Source organism: Nomascus leucogenys, chromosome 21, assembly GCF_006542625.1.
Source record: "Nomascus leucogenys isolate Asia chromosome 21, Asia_NLE_v1, whole genome shotgun sequence".
NCBI classification, from domain to species: Eukaryota; Metazoa; Chordata; class Mammalia; order Primates; family Hylobatidae; genus Nomascus; species Nomascus leucogenys.
This window is the reverse complement of record NC_044401.1, coordinates 65,824,015-65,838,065: the sequence shown is the minus strand read 5'-3', so window position 1 is coordinate 65,838,065 and position 14,051 is coordinate 65,824,015. Positions and strand designations below refer to the sequence as shown.

Below are 14,051 nucleotides of genomic sequence, written 5' to 3'. Positions count from 1 at the left end.
GGGGGAAAAAGGAAAAGATTAAAATTCTGACTTCTTAGAAAAAATGAAGATGCAGCCATCTGATTTTATTTCAATTTGTTTTCTTCTCCGTAAATGACTTCCTGATTATACCATGCAATTGCTTAATATAATAACATACAAATTTTGTAGTTTCTCAAAGTATATTTCAGTGACCAACAACCAGAATCATGGAGTGAACTCTCTAACGTGTGATGAAATCATTAACATCTGAGACACTGAGGCACACTAATATCCCTAAATCTAAAATATTTCACCTAGTTCAGAATATGCACCTCCAAGAAAACTAACATCATGCAACATCCATTCAAAGAGTGGCAACTCAACAGGCATGCTATTTCCTCAGTCACCCAAATGTACTGCATGACCATAAATGATGTCAATATACGGTATCAGTCCTGCTCAGGCTGTGAAACAAGATAGCCCAGGGTGCAAATTTCAGCAGCACACTCACTGGCTAGATACCATCAAGCACATCATCACACTCTTTAATGTATAAGTTCCTTCCTCATCTCTAGAACAGGAATAACAATGGCACCCACCTCTTGAGGATCAGATAAGTTAATACCTACAGAGCATTCAGTGCAGGGCATGGCACAGAGTGACTGCCTGATAAGGGTTATCACTTATTATGGATGTTGTTGTTATTGATGGTAATCTCATATCCACAGATGCAGCTGGATATTATACATGCCTTAGATGTCTTACTTGCTTATAAATGCCTTAAAAGTTTTAATTTTGTATTTAAAAATAAAATATATAATAAAAATGACAAGGATACATATATACAAACATACAAATACATGCACATATTTATAGAAATTTATAAATACTCCATCTATCCATGCTCCTCTACCTCCAGGCTATCATTCTACTTCAAACCACTCTCATCTTAAACTAGCACAACCATTGTGGAAGACAGTGTGGTGATTCCTCAGGGATCTAGAACTAGAAATACCATTTGACCCAGCCATCCCATTACTAGGTATATACACAAAGGAGCATAAATCATACTGCTATAAAGACACATGCACATGTATGTTTATTGTGGCAATATTCACAATAGCAAAGACTTGGAACCAACCCAAATATCCAACAATGATAGACTGGATTGAGAAAATGTGGCACATATACACCATGGAATACTATGCAGCCAGAAAAAAGGATGAATTTATGTCCTTTGTAGGGACATGGATGAAGCTGGAAACCATCATTCTCAGCAAACTATCGGAAGGACAAAAAACCAAACACCACATGTTCTCACTCATAGGTGGGAATTGAACAATGAGAACTCATGGACACAGGAAGGGGAACATAACCCACCGGGGCCTGTTGTGGGGTGAGGGGAGGGGGGAGGGATAGCATTAGGAGAAATACCTAATGTAAATGACGAGTTCATCGGTGCAGCACACCAACATGGCACATGTATACATATGTAACAAACCTGCACATTGTGCACATGTACCCTAGAACTTAATGTATAATAAAAACAAAATATAAACAAAATGAAATCTTACTTAAAAAAAAAAACCTGACATTTAACTAGTCTGTTTCCATTCCTGCCATCCTCCTTTCTATTCTCCTCCCAGCAGCCAACGTTCAAAATCTAAATCAGAACTTATTTCCCTGCTTAAATGTCTTCAATGGTTTCCCATTGTCCATGAAATAAAATCCTGCCTTCAAGAGCCACATGTTCTGGTTTGTGTCTTTCTCTTTGACCCTCTGACTTCTTCACCACACCCAAATCCCAGTGGCTGCCTTTTTGTTCTTCATATACATCAAGTTTATCCCCTTCTCAGGGCACTTGTACTTGCTGAAGTCTATCTGCAAAGCTCCCTCGTGCTGCACTCTGCCATGACTTGCTTTTCTTCTCATGTTTCTGGTCTCTGCTCAGCAGAGGCCTCCCACACAGAAGCATCCTCCTTCCCCTCACGTCACACATTACAAATCATTGCTGTATTTTCCTCAGATCAATTATTCCTTGGATTTATGATGTTCATTTATTTGGGGGTTTAGTGTTTATCTCATTTCAACTAGAATGAAAGCTACAAGAGACCGAGCCTGTGTACCACTATCATATCCTCACCACCTTCCATGATACTTCATGCATCATTAGAACTTAACAGGTACTTTGCAATGAATGGATTCTTTAAACCATCTTTTATGTGCCAAAACAACACATAATCATGTCTTTTAATTAAAATTTGTTTTTATTCTTACTGACATATTTCACAAATAAGAAAGGTTGCATTGGATTTAGCATTCAAAATGCAGGTTCACAAGATCTTTAGAAAAAACTTACAGGAGGTATGAAGTATGCTATTTTCCCAAGCCTGACTCATCTGAGATAGTAATTCACTTAAACCCTTGGGACCGAGACTCTATGAGGCTCCTGGCATTTTCCCCATATTTCCACCAGCCACATCATTCTCTGTTCTTATTCCCAGCAGAAAGGACTGACAAAACAAAGTGAAAAAAACTGTTAACATGTTTGCAGGTATGGATTCTAGCACATATGACTAGCTGTGAAAATAAACACATTCAAAGTTTTACATAGTCAGAATTAGGACTGCTTTGGTTGCACTGGTGTTATTTTCATAATTTCCCAAAATGTGTTTTCCTCTCTTTTTAAATTTTCATTGTGTTTTCTTCCCTTTTTAAATATTTCTTTCAATGTTTGCTTCATAAACTTAAAAAGCACACACGTCACTATTCCTTCTGTGTTTGCCAAAGAATTAGATGCTATGGCAACTGCATCCAGAAAAAGATTATTGAAAATAATTAAGGCTTAAGCATGGACACGAATTATACCCAGGTAATACATTCAAAAGGGAAAACGAGAGATTAATGATGAAGGCAAGTGCTTTTGCTCCAAAATGAGTTCATGGTAGGCCTGTGAAGGTTTTTATATCTTGGAAACACTGGCTGCACAGTTTCTCCTCTTCTGCTACCATGGCTTCCGCACTGAACTCATCTGGATGCTTTATGTTAACACGCTATCAGAGTGCTTTCTCCCAAGTCACTAGCAGCCCCTCTGACTTCCTCCCTACTCTGCCTGGACATTCCGACTTTTCCAATCCTTTCCTTCAACTAGTTCAGACAGAAGAAAAAAAAAAATACTGTATTTGACCTTAAAGCGGATCACTTGAATTTCAGTGCAATTAAAAGCAGTCAAAATGTAAACCCCACAGTGAGCTAGTATTAGAAAGGCTAAGAGACACTTAGGCAGCCCTGGCATGCGAAGAGATAATGCCCATTTGAGAATAATGACAAAGCAGCTGCAGATGTTCAGTCAATTAGATTGCCTGATTAGCTCAACATTCCAATGCATCATGCAACTCAATAACGGATCGTCCCACTGTTCCTTTTCTGGGGGAATGGCTTTAAACAGCATACCCACCACAGCTGCTGGGTTCCATCTATTGGTTTCTATACATTCCGCCACTCAACCCACATATTCCTAGTGCTTCCTTCGGTTGCCAAGTCGCAGATGTTTCTGCTTTCTCATTTCTCCTCTTCAGAATACCTTTTTCACTTGAAACCCGATAAGCCCAAAGTGGGGGAAAATGCTACATTAGCTCTTTGCATGGTGGAAGCTAAAACGCAGACAAAAAAGCTTACATCTACAAGTGCCAAATTCCAGAATGTTTATTATGAATTAATAATGGCATATGTGGTAGAATCTACAAATGCAAACATGTTAACAGGTTTCTCATTCCATTATTACTAATATGTAATAATTCACAGTTATCCTAACATTCCTTTTACAGGTGGAGTGGGCTTTAGCAATTCTACTAGACAGCCAGTAAGTTCTTACAAATAAGAAGTGTCCCCAAGTTCTGAGGCAGAATACCCTGGAATAAAACTCCAATTTCCAGAAACCTGTTTTCCTAGGCTATAGCACATGGTATAGCACATGATCTAGGCTCTGAAAAGGAAATGCACCTACCCCAGACTTTGAATAGGAAGCTTATGGCACAAAGACACACAGACTGACAGAATTCATTTTAGTGCAGAGTGGCACAGTTGTGGTGGTACTATCTATTCACCACACCATTTCCTGAGACACTTCGTTTTCATGACAGTCTAATCCCAGGGCTCAACACAGAGCCGGTTCTTATTGTGTGTTTGCTGAATAAACCCTGAATTAACTCTATCTCCCATCCAATTTTTAGAGCCTAGGAATATTAGCCAATATTCACATTGCTCTTGGGCTATTTGTTTATCTATTCATTCATTCAACAAAGATTTACTGGGTCTGCACCAAGCCAGGAGCTGCAATAAGCCCAATAGATAGGAGAGGTCCCTGTTCGCTGATGATGTACATATTATAAAGAAGTCAGGCAATTAAAAATGCAATGAAATATTGTTAGCCAAGTGACAAGGGAGATACTCTGGTGTGTACAATGCTTATATTATGGAGGAGATCAAGGATGGAGTCCCATCCCAGCAAGGTGATATCCAAGCTGAAATAAGAAACAATGAGCAGGTCAAACAAAAGGAGACAGAAGAGTGGGGATCCCAGGCCAAGGCAACAGTTAATGGTAAGGCCAGGAAGCAGGAGAGGTGGAGGAGGTTTGGACCAAGGATGGGAGTGGCTGCTGGCACCTACAGGATATGGTACAGAATGATGAGTGATGAGAGAGGAGACCAGGGCCAGAATGTAAGCCTTTTCAATTGGTAAATTCCAAAAACAAGAGAAGCTGTTGGAAAGTTTTCAGCAAGAAAGTGGCCTCACGATTAGATACATGTGTTTGCTGCCCCGGGGAGAAGGTATTGGAGAAGGGCAAAGGCAGGAGACCAGTTACAGAGCTGTTTCAATAAGCCATTCATTCCACCAACACTTACGAAGGGCCTAGTAGGCACAAGGTCCTGTACGGGTACTGGAAATAGAATCGTGAGCATAAAGAATATAAAAGGACAGCTGAAGTTTGCAGTTCTAGTACCTGGATCTTAGGTTGGTCCTGATATTCATGATACAAACTGTGAGGTTCATGGTGTTCTTAATGTTCTTGGCTGTGTAATCTCTTGGCTTAGCCTCAGATATTTTCTCCTTGATTCATCCAACATCCTTTTAACAGATTCTCTCTCTGCTTAAACAGCCAGTCTGTTTCTACTGCTTGCAATTAAGAACTCCAAAGATACGGACATCGTGGAACAATGATACGTGATGTTAGAGAACAGGCTGGTACTAGGAAATACATCACACAGTGGCTGCAATAAGACAGAATATTATTTCTCTTTCTCTCTTACTTAACAATCCAGAGCTATGCTACCAAGTGAGCCATGGATCTAGGTTCCTTCTAACTTGCTCCACCATCCTCCTCTGCAAGGGCAAATCTACCTTCTACCACTTTTACATTTCAACTCAAAAGAAAAGAAAAAGACGTGGGTGGAGAACAAGTAGTTTTCCTTTTTGTATTTGTTTCCTATTGCTACTATAACAAGTTATCACACTTACTGGCTTAAAACACCACAAATGCAATGCCTTAGTGTCCGGGAGGTCAGAAGTCTGAAACGTGTCTTCCAGGCAAATTCAAGGTGTCAGTAGAGCCACTCTTCTCCCTGTAGGATCTAAGGGAAAATCTGTTTCCTTGCCTTTTCCAGCTTGTAGAGGCTGACCACAGTCCTTGGCTTGTGGCCCCTTCCTCCCTCTCAAAGCACATCATTCCAAGCTCTGCTTCCATCATCACATCTCCTCTACCACTCTGATCCTCCTGCCTCCCTCTTAGAAGGTCCCTTGTGATCACACTGGGCCCACACGGGTAATCCATGACACTCTCCCCATCTCAAGATCCCTAAATTAATCACACATATAAAGTCCCTTTTGCCATGGAAGGTAACATATTCATAGGTTCCAGTGATGAAAATGTGGACACATTTCGGGACCGTTATTCAACCTACCCCAGAATGGAACCCAGAAATGAAACCTATTATTTTCACTCACATCCTCCAACCTGACATTAGACACACCTAACTGCAAGGGGGCTTGGAAATTTCAGTCAATCTTGGTGAGCCTGTGCCATGCCAAAATGTGATGATAATTGTAAAGGTGGAAGGTTTCTGTAATTTAAAGAAAAATAGGAGGAATGAAAACTGGGTATATCCTGGTTTATTGACATGGTTTGCCTGTGTCCCCACCCAAATCTCATTTTGACTTGTAGCTCCCACAATTCTCACATGTCATGGGAGGGACTGGTAGGAGGTATTTCAATCATGGGGGCAAGTCTTTTCCATGCTGTTCTCATGATAGTGAATAAGTCTCATGAGATCTGATGGTTTCATAAAGGGGAGTTCCCCCACACAAGCTCTTGCTTGCCTGCTGCATTTAAGACACGCCTTGCTCTTCCACTATGATTGTGAGGCCTCCCCAGCCATGTGGAACTGTGAGTCAATTAAACCTCTTTCCTTTATAAACTACCCAGGCTAAGGTATGGCTTTATGAGCAGCATCAGAACAGACTAATACCGTTGTCCTGGCAGGAACGGGTACAATTGAGGAGAGTTTAATAAAGGAACTATTCACAACATATGAACAAGGTTAAAGGAAACCAACCTAAGATGGTGATACAGCCTAAATTTAGCAACAGCTGAGAGCTGTTACCACCCCCAGGCCACCTTCCCTTTGAAGGGAGCAAAGGGAAGGTGTATTCAGTTCTTAGGGCTGCTGTATCAAATTAACCACAAACCAGGTGGCTTAAAATAACAAAAATGTATTATCTCAATGTTGAGAATGTTCAAATGACGAGAGACGCCTAAAATGAATATCAGCAGGGCCACACTCCCTCCAAAGACAATAAGCAGAATCCTTCCTTGCTTCTTCTAGCTTCTAGTGCTTGCTCAGAATTCTGTGCCTCCTTTGGCTTAGGGCATCTTAACTTTAATCCCTGCCTCTGTCTTCACATGGTCCTCTTCCCTGTGTCTCCTCTGGGCTTCACATGTCTCTCTTTTTATAGAGGCACCAGTCATTGGGTGTAGGGCACACCCTAATCCAGTAAACTCATCTTTACTTGGTTACATCTGCAAAGAGTCTATTTCCAAACAAGGTAACAATCACAGATACAGGGCATTATGACTTATATCTTTTTGAGATACACAATTCAACACACAGCAAGAGAGGCTACAAGGTCCTGGAGATAAGAATTCCAGCTCAAGAAAAGCTGTGGCATCCAGTACAGGAATGCAGACAAGTTATGGCAATCCTACATGAAAGAAGGTGATGGAACAAATATCCTCAGTGCACTCTCCTCCCACCTTATGATGTCCTGCTTTCCACTGGCTGAATCCAATTAGAATTTGAGGAGCTATGGCCAGAAATGCCATTATAGCAGTCCATAGAAATCAGCCTCTTGGGGCACAGAGCAGGCTGGAGAGGGTAGCAGATATGAAAGCGCAAAAAGCACAGTCTGTACAAGAGGCCACATAATGCGTCTACCACAGAAGCCTTATAAGCACAATGTGGCTTCTTTTTTTTTAATTTATTTGAGACAGGGTTTTACTCTGTTGCCCAGGCTGGAGTACAGACACAATCACAGTTAACTGCAGCCTTGACTTCCCAAGCTCAAGTGATCCTCCCAACTGTGCCTCTTGAGTGGCTGGGACTACAGGTGCATGCCACTATACTCAACAAATTTTTAATTTTTTTTTTTTTGTAGAGAGGGAGTTTAACTATGTTGTCCAGGCTTTTTTGAACTCCTGGGCTCAAGTGATCCTCCCACCTTGGCCTCCCAAAGTGTTGGGATTATTAGCATGAGCTATCATGCCTGGCCTAGTATGACTTCTGAATCTCTGATAGATGACTATCAAATAGTTGAAATTATTTCAACACGTTTGAGTTCCTGCTGTGTGATACATACCACTTTAAGCACTAGAGTGACTACAAAATCTAAAATCTGATACCTACAGATTTGCTACTAGGGAGCAAGGGGCACTTGCATATCCTCCAAGAAGGGACCTTTTTGAATCTTGAGAAGACAAAGAGTGGATCATTTCCTCTGCTGACACCCGATGATGCTTCTGGGTACCTCTTTTCAAGATGCTCAGAGTAGCATGGAGGAGATACACAGTTAAACAAAAACAATTTGAGGGGAGTTCTAAGAGTATGTGAAAGCGCTAGGAGAATACAAATGAGGAAGCAATTAGGTAGATTCAATACACTGTTGGTTATAATTTACTAGATTCCTTCTCCTTGAAAACTTGGTAATCTATGAAAACTAAATGGGGAAAATGTGCGTTAGCAAGATTTTAACAACTCCCAGTCATTCTCTGTAAACTGGGAGTTACTAATTGAGGCCCTCTGGGTGACTGTTCCCAAGAACATTCCCAAAGCCCCCACTTTTTCTAAACCAAAATAGAAAGAAATTTCTAAGCATTTTAGAAGTCATCAACATCAACTTTCTGTTTTTGAAAAACAGATTCCCAGTGGGTCCAACTCTCATGCCTATGATAACTTAAAAAAAATTAAATGACATTTAAGTAGGAATTACTTAATGATTTAATGAAGGCAAACAGGAATATTCTCACCTGTATTAAAGGAAGCTTAATGCTGCCTCTAAGTATGCCTATGATCTTTGCTGCCATATGTATGCACATGAATGTCAGCACATGTACATGTGTTTGGGGAAAACACTTTCTCTCACTAGTTCGTCCATGTGGACAAAATTCTTTAACTTAATACGGCACCTCCTTATTGCTCTGCTCCATGGGATATGGAGAGACATAATTGCTGGTACATCTGGAAACGGTAAACTGAAGAAACTCAGCCTGCTCCATGCTTCTCTCTCCCTGGCTCCAAGCTTGCTCTGCAGCTGTTCTGAAGCAGGTCCTGTGGTGACAACCTGATGATGCTTCTGGGTACCAGTTTTCAAGATGCTCAGAGTAGCATGGAGGAGACATATAGCTAAACAAGGCCTACCTCAACCCAAATCTGCCTATAAGTGGTAGATATGACTGCTAAATTCTGGAAGTCAGAACAACAAGCCCACTTAGCCAAAAAAACTAAAGTTCTGTTCTCCAACCTGGCTTCCACCGGTAATACATAGGTGATAAGGGCTTCCATAGCCTCCTCTTTGTTTTATTTCTCATTGTATTACAGAATGTGAGTGGGCAAAGGGCTTCTGTTTCTTGGGGGCTCTTTCAAAGGCCTCAGCCATTGGTGAGTTGTCTTGGAGTACTATGAAATACACCAAATGTCTAAGTTGGTGAAACAAACGTGCTTTTCTGACACAAAAACCTGTGGCTTTGGGTCTTGGACTTTAATGTGTGGGCAAAGGAGATGAACCTTGATGGGTGAATAAAGCTTACAGCCCATGAGGTTGGAAGAATTTAAGAGCAGTGCTCTGGGAGGGAGGCTTTAAGCCTGGAGCCATATGGTACCTTGAACTTGGCAGATTAAGCAGATACTCCTGATATTCCACCAAGATCCATTTTAGAGCATCTGTATGCCTAGCTCCCAGTGTCTGTCTGCTCTGCCTCTAAAGACTCATATCCGTTACCTGTGACTTCTTGTACAGGCCTGCCCTCATATTACCGGAACTGTGTCACCTTCACAAGCATTAAACTGAAAATGCCTGGGAATTACACCTCTTGGAGTGACCCAAAGCCAATGGCTGATTGGTGTGGGAGGATGAAAGCCAGCTCCCTTACCACAAAGTGGAACAAACTATGGGGTGTAATCTACACTCCAGAGATCCCTGATCCTGCATCTCTCTTGTTATTGAGCATTTTCAGCTCTGTGCCTCAGCAGCTGTTCTTACTGTCTCGTGTTATAAAACTGCCCAAACCCAGTGTCTCCCAGGGAACGTTTCTCCTGGGAGAGAAAGCTCACTCTCAACTCAGCATTGCAGTGAGTGAAAATGAAGAGAGATACACTGAATAAGAAAGAAAAGTATCTTAAATAAGATCTTGATTAGGACCACCATCATTGCAGATTTTTCTTTAGCTTTATGTACTGATTTTCTATTGCTGCCTAACAAATAACCATGAACTTAGTGGTTTAAACAGCACACTATTATCACATGGTTTGCATGAGTCAAGGGTCTGAGCACATTTTAGCTGTGTTCTCTGCTCAGGCTCTCAGGAGGCTGACAACAAGGTGTCATCTGGGGCTGAGATCTCCCCTGAGGCTTGAGGCCCCTGACCAAGCTGACTCAGGTTGTTGGCAGAATTTAATTCCTTAAAGTTGTAGGACTAGGGTCCTCATTATCTTGCTGGTGGTTGGGTTGGACAAAGGCCAATCTTACTACCATAGGATGCACTTGGGAGTGTCTCCTCAGGCGGTTCACAACAGGGATGTTTGCTTTTTTCTAGGCCAGAGGAAGCTCTTATGTATAACCTCCCCAGCCAGCTTCTACAAGCAGCCTGAGAAAAACCTCTGCTTTAGAGGGTTCGTCCAACAAGGGTGGGCTTGCCTGGACATCTCTCTTTTACCATATAAAGTAAGAACATCATAGGATATGGTATCATGGAGTATCGTGGAGTTCTACCCATACCCAAGTAGATGCTACAAGACATGTATATGGAGTGGGAGGAGGGGAATCCTGTGGGCCACCTTAGAATCCAGCTTACCATACTTGCAAAGTAGCAGTAGGGCCTGAAATGCCATTTTCTGAGTTAGGAAGCAGTACACAAAAGCAGATTTTCTACCAGGTATAGCAAATATATAGTATTAACCTCTTACTACAGAGATCGTATTCTGTTCATGAAGACAATTCTGCAAAGAAAGTGGAAATCAAGAAACTCTCTTGTTTTATCTCAACCCTCCTGGGTCTTAGAGAACTGGCTCTCTTGCAACATTAAATGTGGGGGAAAAAAAATCGCAAAAAAAAAAAAAGAGTGTCTTCTAAGGACAAAAAAAAAAAAAAAAAATGATCCTACCTTGGATGACTGGCAGTGCTCTAGAGAATACAGACTGGCAATTTTTTGAATAAAACTGATTATGTTACAGTGTGGCCAATGCTATGTAAAATTTTTATGTGGCGTATTAACTCTTTGGCTCTTTAAAAACTAAGCATATTAGAGTCTTGGTCTCAATTTCTGAGGTATTCCTCCCTCAGCTTGCAGCTGCTGAAGAAATCACCGACTCTCTGACATATCACTTAGAGTAAATTGGAGAGATGGATGTGGGCTTCTATTTTTACATAATAATTTCGAACTTGTAACTGAAAGACGAGGAATTTGACTGTAGAATTTAATTCATTTGAACGTGAAATGTGTTTGGTATTTCACTCCTAAGGGGATTTAATCTGTAGACTTCGCTTTTTCCTTGGGAATATGATAACGAAAAGTTAATTCACGTTTGAAGTAGAAGCATCTCTAAGATAATAAATGTATAATAGAATAGAAACACCACAATGCGTTTGCAAAGATAAGTGCTTTTCCATGAAACAATAATTTCTCCATTACATATATCTGTATATTTGTACTTGTTTATGATATACAATGCATTTCTTCCCCTAGGTTGCAGTACAAGTAGTTTGAGAGCCATTTAATACATATAAAGTGTTGAATATCATTTCCACACATCATAAGCATCACCGTACTGCAGATAGTGTTCTAGCGGCAGCGGCATCCGCAGCAGCAGCTCTCCACTTGAGTTAGACATTGACTCAGCTGGGGAGCATTAAATCACCAGGGGATGCTGCCTTCTAACCTGCAGGATTCTCATGGGATTGGCCTGGGATGCAGCCTGGGCATTGGACTTACATGAAGGAGATTAGCTTAGCGGTACAGACCTAAGAATTGGATCCCATCTCTGCCCCTCATTGACTGTGGAACCCTGGATATGCTACCTCTCATGACTTCAGCTCCTTCATCTGTAACATGAGAATTATTCCATTGCCTGCTTTTATGGAGTGATTAGGGCTAAATTGCACAATATATGGAAAGCACTCAGCAAAGTTCTCGTGGTATGTGTTCACAAAGTGGTAGTTATTATTCAGAAATAATAAAAACTGCTACAACAGGAAACTTGAACTCACATATTTATTGGTGCTTTTCGTCAAAAGAATCCTGCCATTTATTTAGATTACATATATTAGAAACCATCATTTTATACTTAGAAACTGGGAAACAAAACTTATAGAACTTGGGATCGCTCACTAATATCAGTTATGAATACTTTATTAACAATGTTTTATCACTTTTCTTGTTCAACTACTGGTTGCCCAAGTTTGTCTTCACTCTTTCTGGCCTCGCAGTCTTTTGCAGCTATTCTCACCTTCCAGTCAGGGTATCACATGAAATATCTCATTGGTGGCTTTGGGTTACATAATGACCTCTGTCTTAACTAGCCCCAACCTGCCCTCCACCTGCCACTGGCTCCAAGCCTTTGCAACTCTTCTCATCAACTGATTTTCCAGGTCAAGTAAGTTAAAAGAAAATACTTTAGCATTTTTCACCCATCAAATTAGCAAACATTTAAAAATCTGATAATATCAAACACTGGTAGGATATAAGCCAGTAAGCTCTCTTCTATACTACTAGAGGAAGTGAAATTAGTACTACAACTTTGGAAGGCAATTTGAAATGATCAAAACTTAAAATGCACTTATTCTTGCACAATACACTTACTGATTAACCAACAATTGCACTTCCAAATATCTAATGTCAAAGAAAACTTCCACATTTGAAGAAGGAGGCATAGCCCATGATATTCCCTGCAGCCCTGTCTGTAATATCAAAACTCTAGGATCAACATAAATGTTTATACAAAGAAGAACAGCTAATGAAACTATGATAGACTCCACCAAGAAACACTATGCAGAAATTAAAAGGGAGAGTTCGATCTATTTATACCAAAATATAATGTTAAAAGAAAACAGGAAAACGCAAAATGGTACAAGATATTGTTTACATAAAACACATATACCATACTTAACATTTTCTTTGCATATGTGTGTAAAAAGGGCGCCAAACACACTAAACTCTTAAATTTGATTGTCTCTGTAACAACGAGGAAAGCCTACCTGTAACTTTTGCATTTTATTAAAAAACGTATTAATTACTTGCATAATTAAATACTTGTTTATAAAATTCCACTTTCTAAAAGCAGAACAAAAGACCTCTATTTTGCTCTTCCCCTTATGCTAGACAATCTAATGATGGGTGAGAACTTATGAGACGCCAGGGGAAGCCCAGGACAGGAGGTAACTGCCTGTATTGAAGGATGCATGTTATCTAGAAAACAAGGAGGGTCTAAGACTTCATCTACTGTTCATGGAGGTCTACATGGCTGCCTGGGCAGTGCCATCTTTAAAACACCATATTGAAATACAGTTGGTACTTAGACAAGGGTGGACCAGAGTGTGGATGTTCATGGCCTCAGCTCCATTACCAGGGCATTTGAGGCAAGCCTGGGAGAGTAGATTCCCACAGGGCACATGACTCCCTGCCTAAATGCCTGCAGCCCAGAGCTGCATGCCCAGACCCATGAAGGGAACCCACAGGAACCCAGTGAATTGGGAGAGACCTAGTCAACATGAATGTATTAATACGCTCTAGGCCTAAATGATCTAGGACACCCCAGGCCTTAGAGAAAGGGATGGAAAGGATTGGCAAAGCAGACAGTGTCCAAGGGTGCACAATTGAAGAGTGCTTTCTTTTTTTTTTTTTTAGCCTGTCCCATCCCCCACTCCCATCCCAGGCCAATCTCAAAGAAAAGTATACAAGTCTTAGAAGAAAACATAGTTATAAATCTTTGTGACTTTGAATTAGGAAATGGTTTCTCAGATATGATACCCATATGAGCATGTGTGGACTTCATCAAACTTAAAAACTTTTGTGTTGCAAAGGACACCATCAAGAAAGTTGAAAAGACAACTCAGAGAATGGGGCAAAATATTTGTAAACCAAGTATCTGTTAAGGGTTTGGTACTCAGAATACATAAATAATTCTTATATTGCAACAATAAAAAGACAAATAACCCAAAGTTAAAATGGGAAAAGGATTTGAATAGACATTTCTCCAAGGAAGATACACAAATGGCCATGAAAAGATGTTTAACATCATTGGTCATCAGGGAAATGCAAATCAAA

The 14,051-nt window shown here is 40.6% G+C and overlaps 1 protein-coding gene across 1 annotated transcript in view; it reads right to left on the bottom strand.

Moving 5' to 3' along the window:
* Positions 1–14,051, bottom strand: part of CNTN3 (contactin 3) — a 350,216-nt gene that overhangs the window by 297,034 nt on the left and 39,131 nt on the right. The window lies entirely within an intron of this gene.